Raw genomic sequence first — 24,290 nt, forward strand, 5'->3', positions numbered from 1 at the left:
AAGCCCTGGCACTGGGAGTGCTCAGGGCTACCAACGTATCATTGCTTCTAGGCCATCTCAGGAGAAGGGCTAAAATGGTCCATGTATAAACACCTAGCTCAATTTCTGTATTTATCTATGTATATATATATGTTAACATAAATCATACCTGTATCTCCATCTCTAAGCCACCACACAGGTGTTATTCTAAGCTTTCCCCCACTTGTGCCTGCTTATTTGTAACTTGTTTCTTTAACATTGAGAAAGCTGGCTTCCATCATTTCCAATTTATTTAAACAGCTTGAGTATACATGTAGATTAATTCCAGATTGATAAAAGCATGCCCCTATGAGAAAAAAAAAATTATCACCCAGAGTCACTTTGTTTATTCACAGTTTTCCTTCTTTATGTTTACAGTGTGCAGTCAAAACACCATTTTTCCAAAGTTAATTATATTGACTCCTTTTCCCCAATCCTTTTATTGTGCCATATTATTATAATGAAATCAAGTACAATCTTCATTCTGTTGTGGGATCTCCAACATTTTAGTTGATTTTTTTTTTAACTCGTACACAGGTTACTCTTTTTTACATACAGTTCTGCAGGTTTTAATAAATTCATAGTTATGTAACCACCTACACAGCACAAGAGGGCACAAAAGAGTTCTATCACCATAAGATTCCCCTGTGTGACTGCTTTATATTTAATCTCTCTTCTTCCTCCATTTCCCAGAAACCACTGATTTGCTCCCATCCCTACAATTTTCCCTTTTCTCTAATGTCACATAAATAGAACCAATTGCCCACTCTATACCATTTTGGTTCTACCTTCTTTCACTCAGCAAAATACATTTAAGAGTCTTCCACATTGTCGCATGAATTAGGTAACTCATCTTTTTTATTGCTGAGTAGTACTCCGTTATACGGATGTGTTATCCATTCACTCATTACAAGACAACTTGGTTATTTTCCAATTTTGGTGATTAGGAATCAAATTACAGGAAGCATTCACATACAGGTTTTGGTGTAAACACGTTTTCCACTCACTTGGGTAGATATACTTACTTGGAGACAAATTCAATTCACTTGGGAATGGGATCGTTGGGTCATATGTTAAGTATATGTTTATATAAGAAGTTGCCAAACTGACTTCCAGAGCAGCAGTACCATTTTGCATTCCCAGAAGCAAGGAATGAGAGTTTCTGTTGATCTTCATTCTTGTCAGCATTTGGTATTGTCACTTTTTATGATCCTAATGTTTCTAAGAGGTATGTGGTAGTATTCCACTGTGCTTTTAGTTTGCATTTATCTAATGACAAATGATGTTGAGCATCATTTCATTTGCCAGCTTTATTATTTTCACTTGCCATCACTGTATCTTCTTTGGGGCAGTGTCTGGGTTTTGCCAATGTTTAAGTTATATTGTTTTCTTATAAAATTAATTTCAATAAATATTTCCCTATTGGGACACCAGGGTGGCTCAGTTGGTTAAGCGTCTGCCTTTGGTTTGGGTCACGGTCTCGGGGTCTTGGGATGGAGCCCTGTGTCCGGCTCCCTGCTCATTGGGGAGTCTGCTTCTCCTGATGCCCCTCCCCCTGTTGGTGCTCTCTCTCCCTCTCCCTCTCTCTCTCTCTCTCTGAAGTAAATGAATATATAAATAAACTCTTTTAAAAAACATTTCTTCATCAATATGACTTTTTATATAAATAATTTTTTTTTTTTTTGCAAATCTTTTTTACCAGTGGGGAAGATATTCCAGTCAATTCTCATTGTTTATGGTAGTTATGTTCCAAAAAGTCATCACAGATGCTGAATGAGCAAATACTGAACCACTGCTCCCAGGGGCAATGTGTACATATACATACATACCTCACATAGCTTATAATCTTAAATACTAAAAACAACTCATTCTGCTAGATTTTATTTTATTTTACACAAGAAAAAAGGAAGTTCCCAAACCTTAAGTATTTGATGGAAGGGTTGCACTGACAAGTACCAGAGCTGCACTTCCAACTCTCTGGGCCAACTGGCCACAGAGTGGGGCCTCCTTGCACCGCACCACCCTCTCCAGTCAGACCTGCCTCTCTCAACTCTGCATGAGAGCTGAGACAAGGGGGAGCTTCACCTTGCTCTACCTTGGCTGGGAAGGGCAACCTGCATGTTTCACCACTCCAAGCATGTCCACAAATGAGACTGAGAGAGCTCGAAGCACTGATTTGGGGGTTACAGATAGATTTTAGCAGTAGGTGAATTCACAAATACAGAATCCATGAATAATGAAGATGGACTCTACTTGGGAAGTTTCTGGAAACCAACTCAGGCAAAAGATGCTATAAAGTAGTTTTGATGTAGAGCCTTATCTTGAATAAGGTGTCTACATAAGGGCAAAAGCGTTAAAAAAATATCTCTGCCAATCCCATTCTTGTCCATCTACTCTGCCTCATGGGATTCCACATACTTTGCATTAAAAATTTTTTTTTCTAAATAATGAAAACAATAGTTCACTCTATTGCATGCAATTGAGGATCTAATATGTTAAAGCACTGTATATCTCACAAGCATGTGGTTCAACGTCTCAAAGTTCACATATTTGAAGGGTAAAGACACTCAGGGTGTCACCCACTACCTGCCTCTGTAGTCACGGTCTCATGTTAAAGAACTGCTCCAGCTGTCAGACGTTACCTCCCTGGCTTCTGGAGCCAGGATGCCCCGCGTCTTTTCTTTTTCCTACAGCAGAAGTACATCTATTAGTGGTGGAGTGACTGGGGATGACTGGAATGCACAGAAGCTGATTGATGGAGCATGGTGCATCCCTTAATTAAGCAGAAGCTACTAATAAAAATGAACTTACTGGATGATTTGTGGGGTCCTGGCCACACAGCCATATGTGCCTCACAGCAGTAGGAAACAGGAGTGGCACCCAGCTAGTACCAGCTTATAATGGAGGTTATATTTTGTTGTAAAATAAATAAAGGGGGAAAATCTTTGTGCCCCCTCTTGGCTTTGCAGAATGAAAATGGAGAGGACCTGACATAACAAGGTGTTTGCATTATTTCTTAACCTCTTGCTTAGCTTCTCTGGTATTTGTGCCTTACTTCTGCCTTCCCCGACCAGAAAGCATGGGACTGGACCAGAAAGCCTGGGGCTGGCCACAAAAGGAGTTCTGCTTAGCTTCCCCAAGGCCCTTGAGTGGGGCCGCACGGAGGGAGTGAGCTGCGCACGGAGAGTGAGGGCCTGGGTGGCCAGGAGAAGGGTGAGCCGATGAGTATGCACTTACTTTGCTGCCTTTTGAAGAGTTTCAACTAATATATTCCATGGAAAGAACATTCTGTTTGTCCCAAGACAATTGTTATTCCAGAGAAACTCTACAATGTGGTCAGATTACATCAGCCTTCTCTTCTTCAAGGAGCTCCTTCAACCTCGCTTCCTCTATGACACCATCGTAATTAAGTGCCTGCCTGACAGGGACACTCGTTCCTTTGGCTAACACCCTGGCTGACACTAACACACAGTGCTAATGGCTGGTGTGCTGCCCTCCATCCCTAGCTGTTCGTACTTTTTCTGTTGTATTTGTGGAGCAGAGAAGCTCAGTGCCATTCTGGAATTGTCACCTCCATTGGAAGGACTTAGATGGTAGGCTCTGCGTAGCCAAATTCTCAGGCAGACCTTCCTTGACTGCCCTACATCACAGTCTAGCCCTTCCCCTGTACCTCTTACTATTGAGCACCCCCTCCCACACTGTTCATTTTACCTATTCCTTGTGGTCTCTCTCCCACTAAAATGTGAGTTCTGTGAAATCAGGAATTTGGGTTTACTTTCATCTGTACCATATCCCCAGCTTGAAGAACAATGCCCAGCATAGTAGACTCAATAAATACCTCTTGAATGTTAAAAAAAAAAAAAAAAATCTTTCCTAAAGTAATTTTTCGAGGGCAGAGGATATGGGTAGTTTCACACTATACAAGCTCTCATAATAAATGGTCCTTTAGTAAATGTCTCCAATGATAAACAGGAGGATCTGACTTTCATTTGTGGTGGTTGCCAAATATTTAGAGCAATAGACTTGCTGGTACTGATCATGTCAGGAAGAACATATTTTTTTTGGTGTTTTTTCCATCCAGATCCTTTCTTCACAGTGAAATCTTGTGCAAAGTCCTCTTCTGACTCTCAGGTAAAAAGGTACAAGAGAATCAAAGCCCATCAATTTTTTATCCCAATCTAAAGTTCAGGCTACCATCTGACTGCTCAAAGCTCAAAATGGTTGGTTTCTGGAAGAAGTCATGAGCCCAAGTTAATGTCAACATTGGAATAAAGCTCGCTTTCCCTCCTTCCTTCTCTCTTTTCCTTCCTTCCTTTCCTCCCTCCCCTCCCTCCCCTCCCTCCCTCCCTCCCCTCCCTCCCTCCCTCCCTCCCTCCCTCCCTCCCTCCCTCCCTCCCTCCCTTCCTTCCTTCCTTCCTTCCTTCCTTCCTTCCTTCCTTCCTTCCTTCCTTCTTCTCCTTCTCTCTCTCCTTCACCTTTCTGTTCTTTTTTCCCCCTGTATATCGGTGGTTAACAAATAATATATATTCATAAGCCCTGATGCGATGGTAGATCTGATCTGACATGACCTCCAAAGAGCAGCAGGACATGTGTGGGTTGAAGAATGATGGCTAGCCATAAATGTGATATCTATCTCCATTGGGGCTAGAAGTCCTGTTTATAGGCCATTTTCTTTTCAAAAGTCACATTTCTTTTAGTGCACCTCTAGTGAAGTTTCCGATATTTCTGATTTTTGTTGGACTATACTTTTATTATTAATTTTTTGCAAAGGGATTATACAACAAATGTTTCTTCGGTGTTTATTATATAGAGGGCACTATGTTAGTGGCCAGAAGCAGAGTCACATATGATCCCACCCTCTCGACCAAAAATCAAGTCTTGAATTTTATTTGAGGGCGGATACTTACACTAGTAAAATACTTAGCTTTGAGGGACTTGTAGTTTTGGTAGGAGGCTTAGAGTCACATTTAGAGTGAGAAAACAACAAGAACAATACAAATTGCTGTAGTTGGGAGGGCTACTATTTGAAGTTCAGGATTTGGAGAAGCACTCTGCATGCAGGGCACTTCAGGAGATTTCAAAAAATATAAAATATGGTCTATGGGTATTTACTACTTTATACTCTAAAAAATAAGATGACCTAAATAGCCAAATGATTTTTTGCATAATTTGCTCTGTAATGCGATGAACAGAAGACATGAATAGACATTTTTCCAAAGAAGACATACAGATGGCCAACAGACACATGAAATGATGTTCAACATCAGTCCTGATCAGGGAAATACAAATCAAAACTACAATGAGATATCACCTTGCACCAGTCAGAATGACTAAAATCAGCACGACAGGAAACAATGGGGAACAAAGGGGAACCTTATTACAATTCTCAAGCTACTTTTAACCCATTTTCTCACACTTAACTTGAACTTCTTAAAAGAAGAGAGAGAAGAAAGGAAAGGGAAAATAATGAGTACTACTTCTAAACATGGAAGGTCAATATATCTAGAGTAAATGAGGTACTGAGGCCAAGTAAAGAGAGCTAGAAAATAAACAAGGATGGAGGAAAGATACCAGGACCAAAATGTTAAAACAAAATTTCTATTAGCTGTGTGCATGCACTTCTAGTTACTCAGGCCAACTCAGGCTCTAGGTTCATAGGTAGTGTTCACTGCTTTTCATTTTAACCTTTTTATTTTTTCTTCATTATTATTGAAGTGTGATTGACGTACAGGATCATATTAGTTTCAGGTGTACAGCAGCATAGTGACTTGACATTTGTATACGTTACATATTGATCACCCCAATAAGTCCTGTTACTGTCATCATAAAAAGCTGATACGGTATTATTTATGGCATTTTTCATGCTGTACATCACATCCCCATGATTTACTTATTTTATAACTAGAAGTTTGTACCTCTTGATCCCCTTCACCCATTTTACCCACTGCCCTTCTTTACCCCCCAAACCTCTGACAATCACCACTCTGTTCTCTCTGTATCTATGAGTCTGGGTTTTATTTTGCTTTGTTCATTTGTTTCCTTTGTTTTTTAGATTCTGCTTTTAAGTGAAATGATACAGCATTTGTCTTTCTCTGTCTGACTTATTACATTAGCATAATACCCTGAGGACCATCCATGTTGTTGCAAGTAGCAAGATTTTATTCTTTTTTATGGCTGAGTAGTATCTAGACTGCAAAGAACATAGGGGTGCATATATCTTTTTCAAATTAGTGTTTTTGCTTTCTTCAGGCACCCAGAAGTAGAAAGGCAGGTAGTTCTATTTTTAATTTTTTGAGGAACCTCCATATGATTTTCCATAGTAGTTGCACCAATTTACATTCCTACCGATAGTGTGTGCTTCCTTTTCTCCACATCCTCACCAATACCTGTCATTTCCAGTAGTTTTGATGATAGCCATTTTGACAGGTGGGAGGTCATATTTCGTTGTGGTTTTGACATGCATTTCCCTGATGATTAATGAGGTCAAGTATCTTTTCATGTGTCTGTTGGCCATCTGGACATCTTTAGAAAAATGTCTGTAAACATTCTCTTCCTGTTTTTTATCCAGATTCTTTTGTTTTGGGGTTTATTTTGTTTTGTTTTTGGTTACTGAGTTATACGAGTCCTTTATATATTTTGGCTATCACCCTTAACGGATACAGGATTTGCCAACATCATCTTCCATTCAGGGGGGTGTCTTATCATTTTGTTGAGTTTCCTTTGCTGTGCAGAAGCTTTTTGGTTTGAGGTGGCCCCATTTGTCTATTTTTACTTGTGATGTCTTTGCCTTTGGAGTCAAATCCAAAAAATATTACCTAAGACTGATGTCAAGGAGTTACTGCCTTGTTTTCTTCTAGGGATTTTATGGTTTCAGGTTTTACATTCAAGTCTTTAATCCATTTTGAGTTAATTTTTGTATATGGTAAAAGACGGTGCTCCAGTTTCATTATTTCGCATGGAGCTGCCCAGTTTTCTTAACACCTTTTATCGAAGAGACTGTCCCGTCTCCATTGTATATTCTTGCTTCCTTTGTTGATTTTATTTATTTATTCATGAGTGACAGAGAGAGAGAGAGAGAGAGAGAGAGAGGCAGAGACATAGGCAGAGGGAGAAGCAGGCTCCATGCAGGGAGGAGCCTCCATCCTGGAGGAATAGATGGAGGATGGAGGATGCATCCTGGGTCTCCAGGATCACGCCCCGGGCTGCAGGTGGTGCTAAATTGCTGCACCACCGGGGCTGCCCTGTTGTAGGTTATTTGAACTTATATGCATGGGCTCATTTCTGGGCTTTCTATTCTGTTCCATTGATATATATATCTGCTTTTAACCCCATACCATACTGTTTTAATTACTATAATTTGTAGTATAGTTTGAAATCATATCCTGGCATCTCTGGTTTTGTTCTCAAGATTGCCTAGGCTATTTAGGGTTTTTGTAGTTCCTTAGAATTGTTTGTTCTAGTTCTGTGGAAAATGCAACTGGGATTTTGATAGGGAATGCACTGAATCTGTAAATTAATTTGGGTAGTATCCCCATTTTAACAATGTATATATATATATATTTTAAAGATTTTTATTTACTCATGAGAGACACAGGGAGAGAGAGAGGCAGAGACACAGGCAGAGGGAGAAGCAGGCTCCAATCAGGGAGCCTGACATGGGACTTGATCCTGGGACTCCAGGACCACGCCCTGGACTGAAGGTGGCGCTAAACCGCTGAGCCACCGGGCTGCCCCCATTTTAACAATTTTAATTCTTCCAATCCATGAGCACCAGATATCTTTCCATTTATTTGTGTCTTCTTCGATTTCTTTTGTCAGTGTCTCATAGTTTTCAGTATACAGGTCTTGGTTAAACCCTCTTGGTTAAACCCTTGGTTACACCCTCTTGGTTGGTATTTTATTCTTTTTGATGCAATTGTAAATGGTCTTTTTTTCTTGATTTCTCTTTCTGATAGTTTGTTATTAGTGTATAGAAATGCTACATGTTTCTGCATATTTATTTTGCATCTTACAACTTCATTGAATTCATTTATTAGTTCTAACAGTGTTTTTGGTTTAAGGTTTCCCATATATAGATCAAGTCATCTTCAAATAATGACAGTTTTACTTCGTCCTAATTTGGATGCTTTTTATTTAATTTTTGTCCTTGTCTAACTTCTATGGCTAGGATTTCCAATACTATTTTGAATAAAAATGGTGAGAGTGGACATCCTTGTCTTGTTCCTAATCTTAGAAGAAAAATTTCAGCTTTTCACCATTGAGTATGGTATATAATACATGGCCTTTATTATGTTGAGGTATGTTCCCCAATATCTACTTTGGTGGAATTTTTAAAAAATCATAAATACCTGTTATATCTTGTCAAATGCTTTTTCTGCATTTATCCAGATGATTGCATGATTTTTATCTTTCATTTTGTTAATGTGGCATATCATATTGATTGATTTGCAGATGGTGAACCATCCTTGCATCCTAGAATAAATCTTACTTTATCATGGTATAAGACCCTTTTAATGTATTGTTGAATTTGGTTTTGTTGAGGATTTTTTAATCTATATTTATCAGGGATATTGGTCTGTAATTTTCTTTCTTCTTTCTTTCTTTCTTTCTTTCTTTCTTTCTTTCTTTCTTTCTCTCTCTCTCTCTCTCTCTTTCTTTCTTTCTTTCTTTCTTTTTTCTTTCTTTCTTTCTCCTTTTCCTTCCTTCCTTCCTTCCTTCCTTCCTTCCTTCCTTCCTTCCTTCCTTCCTTCCTTCTTCTTCTTCTCTCTTCTCCCCTCCCCCATTCTGTGTGTGTGTGTGTGTGTGTGTATGTGTTACCTATGTCTGGTTTTAGTATCTGGGTAATCCTGGTCTTGTAGAGTAAGTTTGTTAGTGTACCCTCCTATTCAATTTTTTTGGAAGAGTTTGAGAAGGACAGGTATTAAATCTTTTAATATTTGATAGAATTCAGTGGAGCCATCTAGTTCTGAACTTTTGCTTATTAGGAGATTTTTTATTACTGATTCAACCTCCTTACTAGTTCCTTCTATTCTGATTTTTGTTCATCTTTTTCAAAGAACTAGCTCTTAGTTTTAACCCTTTTCCTTATTTTTCAACTGATTGTATTGTTAGTTTCTGGAAGGCAGGGACCCTAATAGACTAACTTATTTCTAGTGATGAATAAGTGTGACTCTTCTCACAACTGGAGACCTTCTCTTAAATACAAAGTTGATATTAAAATATGTCACTGGAATATGAAAATAGGGAACTTCTCAAGGTGAAACAGACTCTAATCTTCATTAGAAACTGGAAAAGTGGGGCCCTGGCCACTGCAGTGGACCAGGGAAGTCTATTACTGCAGGGACCACTTGAGCTCTGATTCTAGAAACTCTCCAAGTGTCTTTCTGTCCTTGATGTGGTTTCTCAAGTATATATGCCATCTATTCATCTGCACGGCAGGGAGATTTCTCTGTATAGGTTAGGAACTTGACTTTTTGCAACAATTCTATCATGTATGAGTCTGGGAAACATTAATTCTCTTTTCCAAAGCTAATTAACTCCTGGATAAGCAAAGCACCAAGTGTCCCAACTTCCTAGAGGGCAAGTCATGGTGCATTGTGAAAAGATCATGGTCCTTGGAGTCAGATCTACCTAGATTTGAGTTCTGGTTCTATTTCTAATTAGGTATAGCATCTTGAACAAACTGTTTACTTTTATCTGCAAAAGTGATTATTATGAAAATTGAAAGTAAAAGGTACAAAAAGCATACGTCTAAAAGCCTATGCTATTGTAGATAATAAAGGGCAGTTTCCTTATCTCAACAAATCCAGGAAACAAGCAAGTCTTTTCTGTAAAGGGCTGGATAGTAAATATTTAGGCTTTGTGGAAAATACAGTCTCTGTCATAAGTACTGGTCTCTGCAACTGTCCTGCAAAAGCAGCTTTAGACAATACATAACTGAAAAAGCTTGACTCATAAAACCTAATTTACAAAAATAGGCAGCTTGCCAGGTTGGCAAGCAGCACTTCTCAAACTTGAATGGGCATGAGTCACCTAGGGATCTTGTGAAAATGCAGATTCTATCCTGTAGGTGTACACCGGGGCCTGATTTTGCATCTCTAACTGGCTTCCAGGTACAATACAGAGAACACATAAGGTAAAGGTAACTTAGGAAATTTTTATGATCATCAGACCATTATATTTATTTCATTTATCTACTTAGGTAGGGTGCTAAGTCCTTTTGGACTGCTGTAACAAAAATACCATATACTGGGTGGTTTAAATAACAAAAACGTTACTTTCTTATGGTTCTGGAGGCTGGGAAGTCCATGAACAAGGCAGTGGGAAATTAAGTGCCTGATGAGGGCCTTGGTCCTGGTTCATAGAAAACTATCTCTGGCTGTGTCCTCATGTGGCTGAAGGAATGAAGGAGCACTCTGGGATTCCTTCTAGAAGGGTATTAATCCTCCAAAGGCATTACATCCAAATACCATCCCATGGGGAATATGTTTCAAATATGAATTTGGGGGGACACAAACATTGTCTGTAGCAGTTGTCAACTTCTCAAAATCTTCAACTAGCTCATATTAATATACCTTTACCATTTCTAACTCCATGCATCCTTGATGATCTGTACTGATTTGAGTCTTGAACTTCAGTTTTAGTAAGTTGTTTTGTTTTTTATTTTTTAAGTTTTAGTGAGTTTTAATGCTAATTTTACTTAGACTACGAGCAATTCTTCCCTGGTTAGAGTCTGTGTCATTCTCTCATTTTTATAATAAATGAGCTCTTAACTGATTGGGATTGGTCTAGAATTACACAAACTGGCCATTACATCTCACTTTCCTTGGTGATGTTTAATGATATACTCTCCCAGTCTACTATGGAGTAATGACTTCCTATGATGGCCTCCTATACCATTTGTAAAGATGCCATTCTATAAAACCAGTGAAAGAAATACCAATTGGCTGGAAGCAGATGGCAGGTAGTAGATGCTAATTGGCCTTGCCTAATGCTGAGTCAAATTTAGCTGCTCAACTAGGGACTGACTGTCTTGCTCTTTGAGTAGAAAATCTTTCTCTAAGGGCATGGCAGTGATGGCTTTCAAACTCATTTTGGCTTCCTGTGAGCAGAAGCTTACTCCTGCAGAGAGCTGGAATACCAGCTCAAAACATGACTATGTCCTAGCATTCATCCCAAATAACCTTAGTATAACACTCCAAAATCCACCCTCAATCTGAAACTTAACTGAAGTGTGCAATTAAAATGTTCTGTCTACTAAAACATTCTAGTTTGCTTTTGCAGCCTAATCTGCTGAGTTTATTTTGGTTGTGGCTTATCTTCTGATTTTAGGAGTATTACAACAAAAACCCAGCATCTTTGTGAGTTCATATCTAAACTCGAACTATCCAGAAAAATAAAGGAGTACACTTTCTGTTTTTTTCTAGGCTTGGAGACTCCCTAAACCTTAGTAACATTTTAGTTTCTCATGTTCACAGTTAGCAAATTGTCCTTAAATTGAACCTAAATTCTTCTTGCTGCAAAATAAACCCATCTTCCTTAAAAAAAAAAAAATTAAACAGCTGCTAACCACTACTTATCCAACAGCAATTAGCCTGAACTAATCTTCAAAGTCTCTTGAGAGGCACTCATTTTCCAGAGATTTGGGTGGAGATTCTAAGCAGGGTGGAAGGGCCATAAGGGAGGGTGGCAAGAACACCACCATTTGTCTTTACCAGCTGAATGTAAAGATAAAGAGAACTATTGTCTAATTGTAAGAAATATATAAAAATTGTCCTTGCTTTGTACACTGATGCTTTTTAAACTGTTGAATTAGAATGGTCCTTAAATCTTACTCTACTTCTGTGCTGCTTAACTAGAAATTTAAATCAGTGTAGCATTTGAGAGCTAGGAATCATCTTTGTAGTCTATAGATGAAAACAACTAGGCACAGACAGAGGTCAAATGATCAACAATGAAGGATTACCTCAGCATTGTCCACACTCTGTGCATCTCAGAAATGTGGGGGCCTTGCCAGACTCCTGAGGGGTAACATGTAAGTCCTTGGACTATCCTTCCCAATAAGCCTGGGCCATAGCAGAACCTTTGTTAACAGTGTGATTCATGGTGGGGCATTTGGCCCATGTGCTCTCAGGTTACCCCTGAAGGGGCTGGACACTAACTTCAGCCACAAAGGTGGTCAGCCACGTCTGTGAGATTAACCCCCCAGGAAAGACCTTGAACTCCAAGACTCAGTGAGCTTCCTTGGTTGGTAATACTCCATGAGTGTTGTCACACATTGTTGCTGGGAAAAAGAAGCGCTGACTGCACTAGGAGAAGACATCGAGAAGCTTATACCCGCTTTCTTGGACCCTGACCTATGTTCCTTTCCTGTGGCTAACTTGAATCTGCTTCCTTTTGCTGTAGTAATGATAATCATGAGTTTAACAGCTTTGCTGAGTTCTGTGAATCCTTCTAGCAAGTCACTGAACCCAAGGGTGGTCTCGGGGATCCCTGAACACAAGTGATTTTTCCAAGTTCATAGTTATTTGTGGCAGAACTAGAACCAACCAACCGTTCTCACTCGTTGTTACAACTCCACCCAACCAATTAGTTACTCATTAATGCATTTGTCCCTGTGGGCAACCATGAAATACTTAAAGGGAGTCTATCATGACCAGGAGCTATGAAAACAATGGCAACCCTGATGAGCTTTCTTCCATAAGGAGTTACCAAGTCTACTGTGATCTTCATATTCTCACATGATTTTGATCCTGAAATACCAGTTTTAGTTAGTTCTTCAAGAATTTGTTGTGTCTCTTCCTTGGTTTGCCATTGGGAATCTCTTTAAAAAAATCTATCATACTTTTCTTGTATTATTTTTTAAAAGATTTTATTTAATTATTTGAGAGAGAAAGAGAAAGAGCAGAGAGAGAGAGACAGAGAGCACATGAGCTGGGAGAGGAGGAGGAGGGGCAGAGGGAGAGGGCAAAGCAGACTCCCCACTGAGCAGGAAACCCACCGCAAGACAATCCCAGGACCATGGGATCACGACCTGAGCAGAAGGCAGATGCTTAGCCCACTGAGCCACCCAAGTGCCCCAGTTTCTTCTGTATTATAACAGTTGTACTGGCTGATTTTAAGTGCTGTACAGATGGGAAAATCTGTCATGCATGTTTGCAATCACCTATTTCCCCACAAGGACTCATGGAAAACTATGCTCCATATACATTTGTATAATAAATTAATGTATGAATAAGTAGCTGATGAATGGATGAATGTTTGGTAGCACAGAAAAGTGCCATCAAGTTCAAATGGTCTCCAAAGTCTCTGTGGACTGAACACAGGGGATAAACTCAATGAATAAAACAAAGGTCTCCAGGGATTTAACAATGAAGATAGCAAACACCTAAACATGCAAAACATTTTCATTAATGAAATATATTTTCACACATTGTACTTCCCCAAATACAATTAACGGAACAGGTTTAAAAAAACCCCTATAATCTGTACCTTCCAAAATGAAAGTACCTGAAAAGTCCTCAACTCCACTGAAGCTCTCTGTAAACCTATCTCAATCCACATCCACCTCTGTAGGCAAGAAAAGTTAAAGAGAGCAGAGACTGATTTCTGAGACTCATGATCACTCCAGAAAATCAGTCAGGACAAGAACAATATCATACTGTCTGGCCTACTTTGTCTAGCACCAGAAGCGTTGGTTATATTTAGCCAGGAGAAGAAAGCTCAGAATGGTAAAGATAAAGGCTCATTCAGGGACAATTTCAACAAGGAGAAGGGGGAGGAGCACGTCTGTGTTAAGAGACAGGAATGTGAAGAGCTGGGTGGATTTAGCGGCATGTTACAAATAAAAAAAGTTTTATCTATTGGCCATAAAAATGTAAACATTCTCAAATGATTGGGGTTGATGGTAGAGATAGAAATTGCCAAGCAGTCGGCCTAGTACAAATATCAAGGAGAATTCCTTAACAGATAAAAGACACCAGGCCAAGTATAGGGGTTGCATTAAAGGATGATATTAATTCATTGCCTCTCAGCTCCAACTCCATCTTCATTGCCTGTGAATATGAATTTTCCCCGTCAACTGGCATGTTAGAAATTGTCAGTAGAGGGCACTAGAGAGACATCAGGATGACTGGCCATCCCTCCTGGTTCTAGAGTGCTCAACTGGCAGGCGTCTGCAGACTGTGCTGCCTTTCCAGCATGGCTTGGCTTCTCCAGCACCAGACTCCTGTGACCCTCTAGCACTAGGCTTCCACAGCACATGTGACTTCTTCAGTGCCAGGCTCCTACAGTGTGGCCTGCTTCTCCAGCATCTGGTTCCTGCAGGAAGGGCAGCTTCTCCAGTACCCATGTCCTGCAATGTGTGCAGCTTTTTGAGTGCCCAGCTCTTGCAATACAGCTTCTCCAGTGCATGACTCTTGCAGTGTCTGGAAGCCAGTAGTAGCACTCTCAGCCAGCCACTTCCACCAGGAGGCCCCCCCTTGGGCAGTTGTGTAGTACAGTGGCTCCAGAGAGACACCTCTTCTGAAGAGTTTTTCCTAGCACCAGCAAGGGTAGATTTATAGCAAGTTCTACTAGTGCAACACCAGAGTGATCTCTCTCCCACTCACTGAAGCAGAGCCAAGCCCTCTACCAGTCTCAGCACACAGAAGCTCTTCCTCAGATCTTCTATATCAGCATGAAGGCTGGTGGCTTCTCCTTTCTGCTGCTTCAATTTTTAAAATATATATTTTATTTATTTGAGAGAGAGGAGGAGGAGGAGCAGAGGAAGAGGAACAAGCAGACTCCACACTGAGCTGAGCCCGATTTGGGGCTCAAAACGGAGCTTGATCCCATGATCCTAAGATCATGACCTGAGCCCAAATCAAGAGTCACTCAACTGACTCAGCCACGTAGGCACCCCTGCTACTCCTTGCTACTCCTATATTTTTTAGGGTTCTCTATACTTCTTATCAGCCAATCCCTTGGCACTCCAACCTTATGCTAGAATTACTAATTTTTTATATTAAACTTTTCTTGTTCAAATTACTGTGTGGTTTTGTATCGCGATTGGACCCTGCCTGGTATGTTCTGGTTTCTGTGAGTCATTACAAAGTAATTTATATCTGTGGGATTAGCGTTTGCATAATTGCTTTTTTTCCCCTATAAAACAAAGCAGCCATGTAATCTGTAATTTATTTTCCCTTTCTAAACCTGCTATTAAAAATGCTGCTCTCAATAATAGGTCCGATTTATTGACATATTACTATAGAGCTCTATTCAGAAAGCTCCTTCAGATCCATCGCTTTCACAAAACACAACACCGAAGCCAGAATGACTTCACTGTTCAAGCCTCTTTGGAGAGCATTATATCAGACAGCATATAGAGCTCTGGGAAAGTGATCTCATTTCCTCCTCCCTTCTCCTTTTAATCACTCATCTCACTAAAAAAAGTCTAAAGGAACGTTCCATTGTCCTTTTCCATCTTCTGCTTCTGTGGGGATGCTGTCCTGGGCTTTTCTCAGCAAATATAGAGTAAAATATAGATGTCCAAATTTAACTTCTGTAAGGCTAAACATGACAGAGAGATTAAGACATCTGAAAAATCTTCAAATTTCCTTGACATCAGTAATAAAGATATGAAGAAGCAGGAATGGCAGATGTAATATGGTCACATCCCTGAAAGCATCCTATTCATGGGTTTACAAGACCTCATACCTTCAAGACTTACAAAACAGGTTTAAATGCATTAACCCCAGAAGGGAGAAATCAACGGTTTCTTCTAGACCCTGGGTTAATTTGGAATCCTAAATGGGTTTATACTTTGTTAATTTACGAACTGCTATGTGAATAGATATCTCATTCAGTCAGATATTAGTTTAACTATCCAAAGCCCTTTTTAGTGATCTGTGAGGAAAACTAATGTCAGTTTTTGGACATATTTCATTAATTTACTACTCTAAATATTCTTTTCACATGGTTATGTAATAATGGTTAATGGTTATGTAATAATTGTGCTATTTAAGAAATCATAGAGTATTACATATTTAAATGTTTAAAATTCCAGAAATAAGTTAAAATATAGGTATATTGCCATGTAAGACATGAGAATGAATTTTTGAAGTCAATTTCTTTACTGTTGGAGAGACCAATAGAATAGCTTGCTTCCTCTCTCTCAATAATCTGGATCAATGCCAGTTTAGGCTGGTAGTATTCCTGGTACATAACCGTGATTTGACTGCATCTGTAATAATCAATACAGACTTAGTCAGCATACCTTGAGGGAAACACATGATATTAGTCCCTATTGCTGTGTAACAAATTATCACAAATGTAGGGGCTTAAAACAACACCTACTTATTAACTTGAGGTTCTGTAGGTAGAAGTCTGGAGTAGAATGCCTGGGTTCGCTCAGGGAATCACAAAGTTGAAATCAGGTGTTAGCTGGGCTTTTTCTTCTGGAGTCTCTGGAGGAAGAATCTGTTTCCGAGCTCATTCGTATTGTTGGCAGGGCTTTGTTCTTTGACGTTATAGGAAAGGGGCCTTACGTTCCTTGCTGGCTCTAATCTTGGGCCTCTCTCAGATCCCAGAAGCCACCCACATTCCTCGCCGCATGATTCCCTTCATCTTCAAGCCAGAGACAGTGCATCTAATTCTTCTCATGTTTCAAATCTGAGGTGGGCACTTGACGGGATGAGCACTGGGTGTTATTCTATATGTTGGCAAATTGAACACCAATAAAAAATAAATTTATTTTTAAAAAATCTGATTTAGTTCTTTTTTGGGCAGAGAAAGCTCTGTTTTAAAAGGTTCATATGATTTGGTCAGGCCAACCAGGAGAATCTCCCTACCATACCATGTAACATTAACACTCATAAACCATTCATTCATAAAACCACCCAATTCACACTCCTGGGAATCGTGCAAGGTGTGGATACCAGGGGAGCAGTAAATGTGGGGGGCTACCTCGAAATTATGCCCGCCACACATCTCAGACAGAAAAGAATTAGACAAAGTTAATGATTTAGAGTTGCCCCTGTATGAAATGAAGTTAAAAAAAAGTCAGTGGAGAGATACAAGTGAATTAAAAATAAGTAAAGGCCTAGATGTAGTAGATCAGGATTGTTAACAAAGTGCTAGAATAAAACCAGACGGTACACCCTGGAACAGAAAAGAAGAAAAAAAGTATACAATACATTTATATAAAGAAAAGAAAAATGGAAAATTCATTAAAGCAAAAGGTGATAGACATTGGAAACAAAAGGATCAATTTAAGTAAATAAAACATTTGAGTTCCTACTAGATGTCAGAAGTGAAAGCCAACAGAAGATGGAGTAACAACGATAGTTAATATGTTAAGACATTAGTTAAGATAAAGATAACAATATTAGCACTTAATTATTAATATTAGCACTTAATATTATCTAGCACTTAATATTAGTGCTAGAGCATCTGGACACTATTCTAAGTGAATAGTGTCCACCATTCATATTTCTTCACTCAATATTCAAAACATACTTGGAGACTATTATCATTCTTATTTTGTGTTTGTGGACAGTGAAGCAGAGAGAGGTTAACTTGTCCAACATCACCTTATAAATGGCAGAGTCAAGAGTGAACCCAGGGAAATTAGGCTCCAGTGCCTAGTATATCTTTATGTTTAAGGAAGGGAAGGAGGAAAGCAGGACGGGAGAATTGCAAAGACAAAGCTGGAGGAACAGAGGTCTAAGGGCAAAAGCAAAGCCTACCTTCTTCCTATTATTCATAGCAAAAAAGTTAGTGACATGATGACCAAGTGCCCTCTCCTCCTGGTAGTTCCTGCATGGACACCCCAAGCTTTTGCCTCTTGCCCCCATGTTCTAACTGACCTTTCTGCAGATACTTAATACCTGCAATCTCATAGTAGAGCAGAGTTCCTGGAGTAGGAATCACCCACCTCCTCCATATTCATTCACTCACTCATTTATTTATTCAACAAATACTTATGAGTGCCTCCTAGGTGTCAGATATTGTCTGGGGTACCGAGATTCAATTAGTGACAATACAGACAGATCCCAGGTTTTAGGAAGCACACTCTTGGGGGTGGGTGCAGGGTGGGGGACAGATATTCAAGTGAACAAATGCACACCAGGTAGTAATAGGGGCTATGAAGAAAATAAAACAAGGCTGAAGTACTAGTGATCAGAGACGTAGAGATGTTATGTTGATTGGGGAAGGGAGGTCTCTCTGATAAAACAGTATTTAAAGTGTGACATGAATAACGAAGACGGAGCCAGCCTTAGCTTTGTTTATTTATGTCCTGTTCTGCGTTGGTTTTACAGCTTTATGTGTAGGGACAATGTATTTCCTTTCCGATTCTTGTAGGGAGCACCCCGCTAAATTTGTAACACTAAGCACATCATTAATTTTTGATTTTAATGAATTTTGGACAGTAGAATGGTAGAAGTTAGGAATTTGAGTGATAGCCCAACTTTCTCTCCCCATATAAAAATTGGCCTGAGACTAATATGTTATTATTTTTGTTGGACTTATCTGTAGTCAGTTCTAGGTGTCTGAGGATGAATGCAAGTCATCGGCAAGCAAGGCCTATCCATCCAACCACTGTAAAATATATTCTCGGTTCAGTTTTATTATTCAAAGAGTATGAGATACAAGTATGTTGCTTATTTTCAGAATGAACTCACTGCTTCGGTTCTTCCACATTGTTGCCTTTAATTAGATTTTCCAATCAATCATCTCTGGGTATTGTTCCATGTCCAGAAGTCCATATTAATAAAACGTCTGCTTACTTAAAAGAATTTGGTGAAAAGTTTAATTCCAGGATGTTAATCCATCTGGCCTTGCCAACTGCCGAACTGCAGAAGGGTAAGTTGGTGGTAGAGGGAACACCATCTGTTTCTGAGAATTTAGTTGATCTCTGCATGAGGAGCAGGAAGTCAACTGCAAGACTGAAGAGCTGAGATGGAGAAGAGAAAAGTGAAGAGTTTGTTGGGCCTTTGTTTCATTCGATGAGCACAATTTTCACAAGATGGATCAACGTTAAAACCAATGAGCACAAGATTTATGTTATTCAGCTATTTACTTGGAAGAAATCATGTCCATGTATTTGTCCTTTGTCCTTCCCCTTTGGTAGGAACCAGTTGTGAAAAGGAACTGTATTCTTTCTGCCTAAACATATATTTCTTCAAATGAAGTAACCTGTTTATTTATTAGTGTTGAATCAAGCAGGCAACTTGAGTCAAATGTCTAGGCTGATTAGCCTAGTTGACCATGGAATTTTATCAATGATCCCTAAATCCTAAACTTTACTTTTATATAGTCAAGTTAGTTTTATGCAGGAACAGACCTTATTCTATAACCAGAACTCCATCTTTATCCTTGGCTAAGTAGCTGAAAGAGGCCATCAAGAGATAGAGATGATGCAGTCCATCACATTTATTCAACAAAAGTACTTCTAAGTTCATGTCCTAGTGATGGTGACCTGGTTGAATTGTGACCATGAAGAGCAGCATGTTACAAAAACAAATGAGAATGGTTTGTTTTTTGTATAAAATTGGGAGCAATTGAAGGAATCAGTGATAAGGAAAAATCAGTTCAAATTTTCCATTTGACATGATCTTTCAAGGCAGCATTAGCAGCTCAGGACCACTGCCTCTCTTTTTTTTGAAATTTTATTTTTTAAAGATTTATTTATTCATGAGAAAGAGAGAGAGAGAGAGAGAGAGAGAGAGAGAGAGAGGTAGAAGCAGGCTCCATGTAGGGAGTCTGATGTGAGACTTGATCCTGGGACTCCAGGATCATGCCCTGGGCCGAAGGCAGGCGCCAAACAGCTGAGCCACCCAGGGATCCCCACCACTGCCTCTCTTAACTCTCTTTTCCACAAGCTTCTGTGACAGTCACAAAGATTTCTACTCTTACTCCAATTCTTTTTTTTTTTTTCTTTTCATTATTTTCTCCTATGCTGAACTCCCAGGATTTGTTCACTTTTGACCACTTCAGTGACCTAATCCCCTGTCATTGACTCAGAAATAACCTATATCCTGATTGATGCCTCAATTTATATTTTTGGTCCTGATTTCTCACCAGAACCACAACATCACATTTCATTTTCACTTAAATATCATACAATCACTTCAAAGTAAATATATCTCAGACTGAATCATCTTCCCTCCTAAACCAGGCCCTTTTCTAAGATTTACATGGTGTCAACATTCTCTAAGTCAACAGGATGCTTCATCATCGGGGGACTTACCCATTTCATCACCAAGGCCTACTTTTTTCCATCCAACCATCTCCCTAGTCTATTTTATTTTATTTTATTTTATTTTAGATTTTATTTATTTACGAGAGAGAGAGAGAGAGAGAGAGAGAGAGAGCGCGCACAAGTAGGGGGAGGGGTAGAGAAAGAGGGAGCAGCAAACTCCCCACTGAGCAGGGATCCCACCAGGAGGCTGGATCCCAGAATCCTGGTACCACAAGGCCAAAGACAGACACTTAGCCAACTGAGCCACCCAGGCCACCCATCTCTGGAGCCATTTTAAAGATACTTTCACCAAAGGATTCATTTAAGTAATAGCTTTTCCATTTTTTTTTTAAAGCAAAGACATTTGGGCCATCATTCTAAGTAAACAAACTGGTATTACATAGAACTCCAGCCACAAGCAGAGATATTTGATTTGTATCCAGTCTGTGCCACCAGCATGTATAGAATATATAGGTCAAGTGGGGAGATATTAAGTGTTCTGCTACTTTTTGAAGGAAATTTGACTGTTAAAAAAGTAATCAAACCTAATGAGTATACTTACCTCAGATAGTCACTCTCTTTGAATGCCTAACTTTTTCACAAAAACTTGCACCCAGAGAAAGAGCCACAAAATTGTATTAATGATCATTCATCCACAAATTTCGATGGTTTCCTGGTCCTGACAGATGGAGAAATATGTACTCTAGGTGGCCTCTCTGAAGTTTGGCAGTAGATATGCATGATCTCATGCAACAAAGATAGAACATTCTCCAGTTCTTTTGGCAGAAGATGATGAGGAGTATAAAAGAAGATTAAGTTTCTAAGCAATATTTTCTTCTAAAAATCTTCTATAAGTATTTTATAAAGAAGTAGAACTCCTAAATGAAACCTGCCATGAAGTTAAGGTATAGATTGCTATCAAAGAAGGATATTCTAGATTCTAAGTGTTTGACACAGCTTTGAAATCTGTGAACTTGAATAACAATGGATAAAAGCTAATTAATCATTGCTTAAACTAAGCCAAACCAAAGTTCTGATATAATGTTTACAGATATCACTCAGTCATTCACTTTCATTGTCTGGTTCTTTTAATAACTTAGCACTGAGAATCTTGCCAAATATGGGTATTTTGACCCCAACGATCTGTTCAGAAACAGTTCTTTTTAATGAAAGCTGCATTATCAAGGGCACAGTTGACATTCTATATAATTCCTTAATTCAATTTGAAATAGAGTGACATCAACCTTGGACCAGTACCCAAACTACAGCATGTTCAAATTATTAAAGAGCTTTAATCCATTTTCCATGTCCATCTTCCCTGAACTTTATCATATTGAAACCAAAATACCAAGGTTAGTAAATAGGTTTCAACTTACAATTCAAATGGAATAGTGACTGCTTGGAGAGCTATGTGGAAAGGGATCTTGGGCTCAGGTCAGTAGACATGAGGATTGTGATTAGCATTGTCTGCCATGGAGAGGTAGTAGTGGTAGAAACAGCTAGAAAACAAAATTCTGGAACCTAAAGGTGTTTAACGCAGAGAAAAGAAATCTCAGGTGAGCCATGGTATTTTCCTCAAATGCTTGAAGGGCAGCTATACGAAAGACAGAATCAACTTTTTCTAACATGGAATTAGTATTGGTAAGCAAAATCACAAACTCCATGTAACAAAGAACTTTTAAATAATTAGAGAAGTCCAAAATGGAACCCATACTAGGATATCATAGAAAGGATCCCAGCAAGTATGGAGAATTAGAATTAATTATTTCTTAGGGATCTTACCACACGCCATCAAGTCTCAACAATGATAAATATTACTTTTTAGAGGAGGGTTACCTGTACTGAGATAAAAACAAACAAAGGAAAATGTCCATCTAGTTCAGACCAAATATTTAGTACGGCCACTGAATTTTGCCCTAATCTGAAGCAACGTCTGTACCTTGCCATAGTACTTTGAAAGCTATTTTATATTTGAAATTTAAAAAATGCATTTGAAATTGGACATCATCTTTTAAAACCTCAGAATTCAGGATTCTAATGTGTCAGTGTGGCTACACCTGAACTAACAGTCCTTGCCAAAATGAAACCTATCAAAAGCGTTCGTGCCATATATTGGAAACCAATTGGTTGCCCTGGAAGGTTAGGTATATGATTCGTTATTGTCCCGTCAGCAATCAGCATCTTTGCCGTAGACTGAAGGAGATGGAGAGAAAATCACACAAGACAGAGATGAAAGCTGTGTAGTCAGAAGAAAAAAGCCTTCTTGATTATGCTGTGGACTTTCTGAAGTCTTTAATTCTCCCTCTAGCCCATCTTCAAACTGGCATGTGGGACGTACTGTAGATGGATGGTGATGCTCATCAGGAGAAGCACACACATATATCTTGTGGGTTGATTTTTTTATTTGCCAGCTCAAGAGGAGCAGGGAGATTTATTTGGAAGGATGGTAATGAAGGTGGGGAGGCACTAGTTAGACTGCAGTTTCTGTTCCCAATATGTTATTCTCACTTTTTTCTCTTCTTGATGCTGGGTTGCTCTCTTTATTTCCACTTATTTTTCTTTAAAGGAGGGATGTTTTGGTGTACTAAGCCAGCGGCTTGAGAGAGGAGGGTGGTAAAGATGTGGGAACACAGGATCTCTATGTGTTATTTTTGCTGAGATATTTCAAATGTTTTAATTACATTCTACATTTTTATTCCACACACATTTACTTATACACAATTACATACTATTTGAAATAGTTGTTTTCTTTATCCCCAAATGAGATTTCATGTTCCCTTCCTCGCTATCTTTCTTTTTGCTCTGCCTCACAAGAATGAAATAATTCACTATAACAAAAAAAATCACTTTCTTCCTTCATAACAATGGCATAAGAAAATGGACCGACTTTGCTGGACCTTATAAATACAGCAGAAGAAATCACCACCACCCCCCTAATTTGTGCCAAAGAATAGAAATATTCATGAAAAGGAAGGAGTAAATTGATAATAGTCTTGGTTTCTAGAATGCTGTTTCCTATCAAGGAGACAAAGACATGGCCTTTGGAGGTCTGTTAACAACTATCACCAGGGCATCATTCTAATGCAACAACTAACCACCTGAGTTGAAGAGTCCTACTAGACTTGAATCCAATACTAATTTTTCTCTTTGTATCATCAGTTTAGTTATTCATCCTGTCTTAATTTTTTCATCTGAATATGGGTTATAATAAGTCTTAACCTCACATGGCTTTGGAAATATTAATCAGAATAATGATGAACTACACCACGCACACAGTGTTTAATTATTGAACTTACTGAACTTCAATGTAAATATTGGGTAAAGGGGCCAGATGGATAAGTATATCCAAATGCTTTCTGAATGCCTAAAATCAATTGTAGATGGTCAAAGTTTAGTAGAGCAGATTCTTGATTATATAGGTGGTTGTTATTCACTTTCTGACTTACCCTTAAGGTTTATATCTCTCTGTCAAGACTTGTCTTCTATTTTCCCTATTTATGCAATAGAATGTTATAAAAATACAGAATCAGGGATTTTGGAACATAATGTTCTTATTTGTTACATGTGTTTGTAAAATTTGACTTACAAACGCTGAAATAAAAATTTAATTATCTATGGGGTTTTGCATCATGAAATTACTTTTAGCATTTTGTGTGTGTATGAAATTTAAGAGTCTTAATATTGTGGTATAAGAAGTTTCATGTCAAGAAACTGGTATGTACCATTTTCTTTTTGGGGAAATTAAAATTTTGAATGAATCTCTGAAAATAATGTTATTTATCATGGTCAAGTGTCCAGAGCAGTCCAGTAAAACCTATCCAAATCATATCCTACTTTTTCTAGAATAGGCATAAAATTTTATTATTATTTTTTTAAATTTATTTATGATAGGCACACAGTGAGAGAGAGAGAGGCAGAGACACACACAGGCAGAGGGAGAAGCAGGCTCCATGCACCGGGAGCCCGATGTGGGATTCGATCCCGGGTCTCCAGGATCGTGCCCTGGGCCAAAGACAGGCGCCAAACCGCTGCGCCACCCAGGGATCCCCCT

General features: G+C 38.9%; 1 protein-coding gene across 2 annotated transcripts in view; it reads right to left on the reverse strand.

Annotated features, from left to right (window-relative positions):
* Positions 1–251: 251 nt before the first annotated feature.
* SPATA17 (spermatogenesis associated 17) overlaps positions 252–24,290 on the reverse strand; it is a 205,130-nt gene continuing 181,091 nt past the window's right edge. Inside the window, exon 11 of one of the 2 annotated variants that reach the window (XM_077886679.1) lies at positions 252–325. The gene's annotated coding sequence lies outside the window, so the exon portion shown is untranslated. Of the gene's footprint in view, positions 326–18,605; positions 18,953–24,290 lie in introns of those variants that run through there. The other variant, XM_077886678.1, reaches the window with a different exon arrangement.

This window comes from Canis aureus, chromosome 38, assembly GCF_053574225.1.
Source record: "Canis aureus isolate CA01 chromosome 38, VMU_Caureus_v.1.0, whole genome shotgun sequence".
NCBI classification, from domain to species: Eukaryota; Metazoa; Chordata; class Mammalia; order Carnivora; family Canidae; genus Canis; species Canis aureus.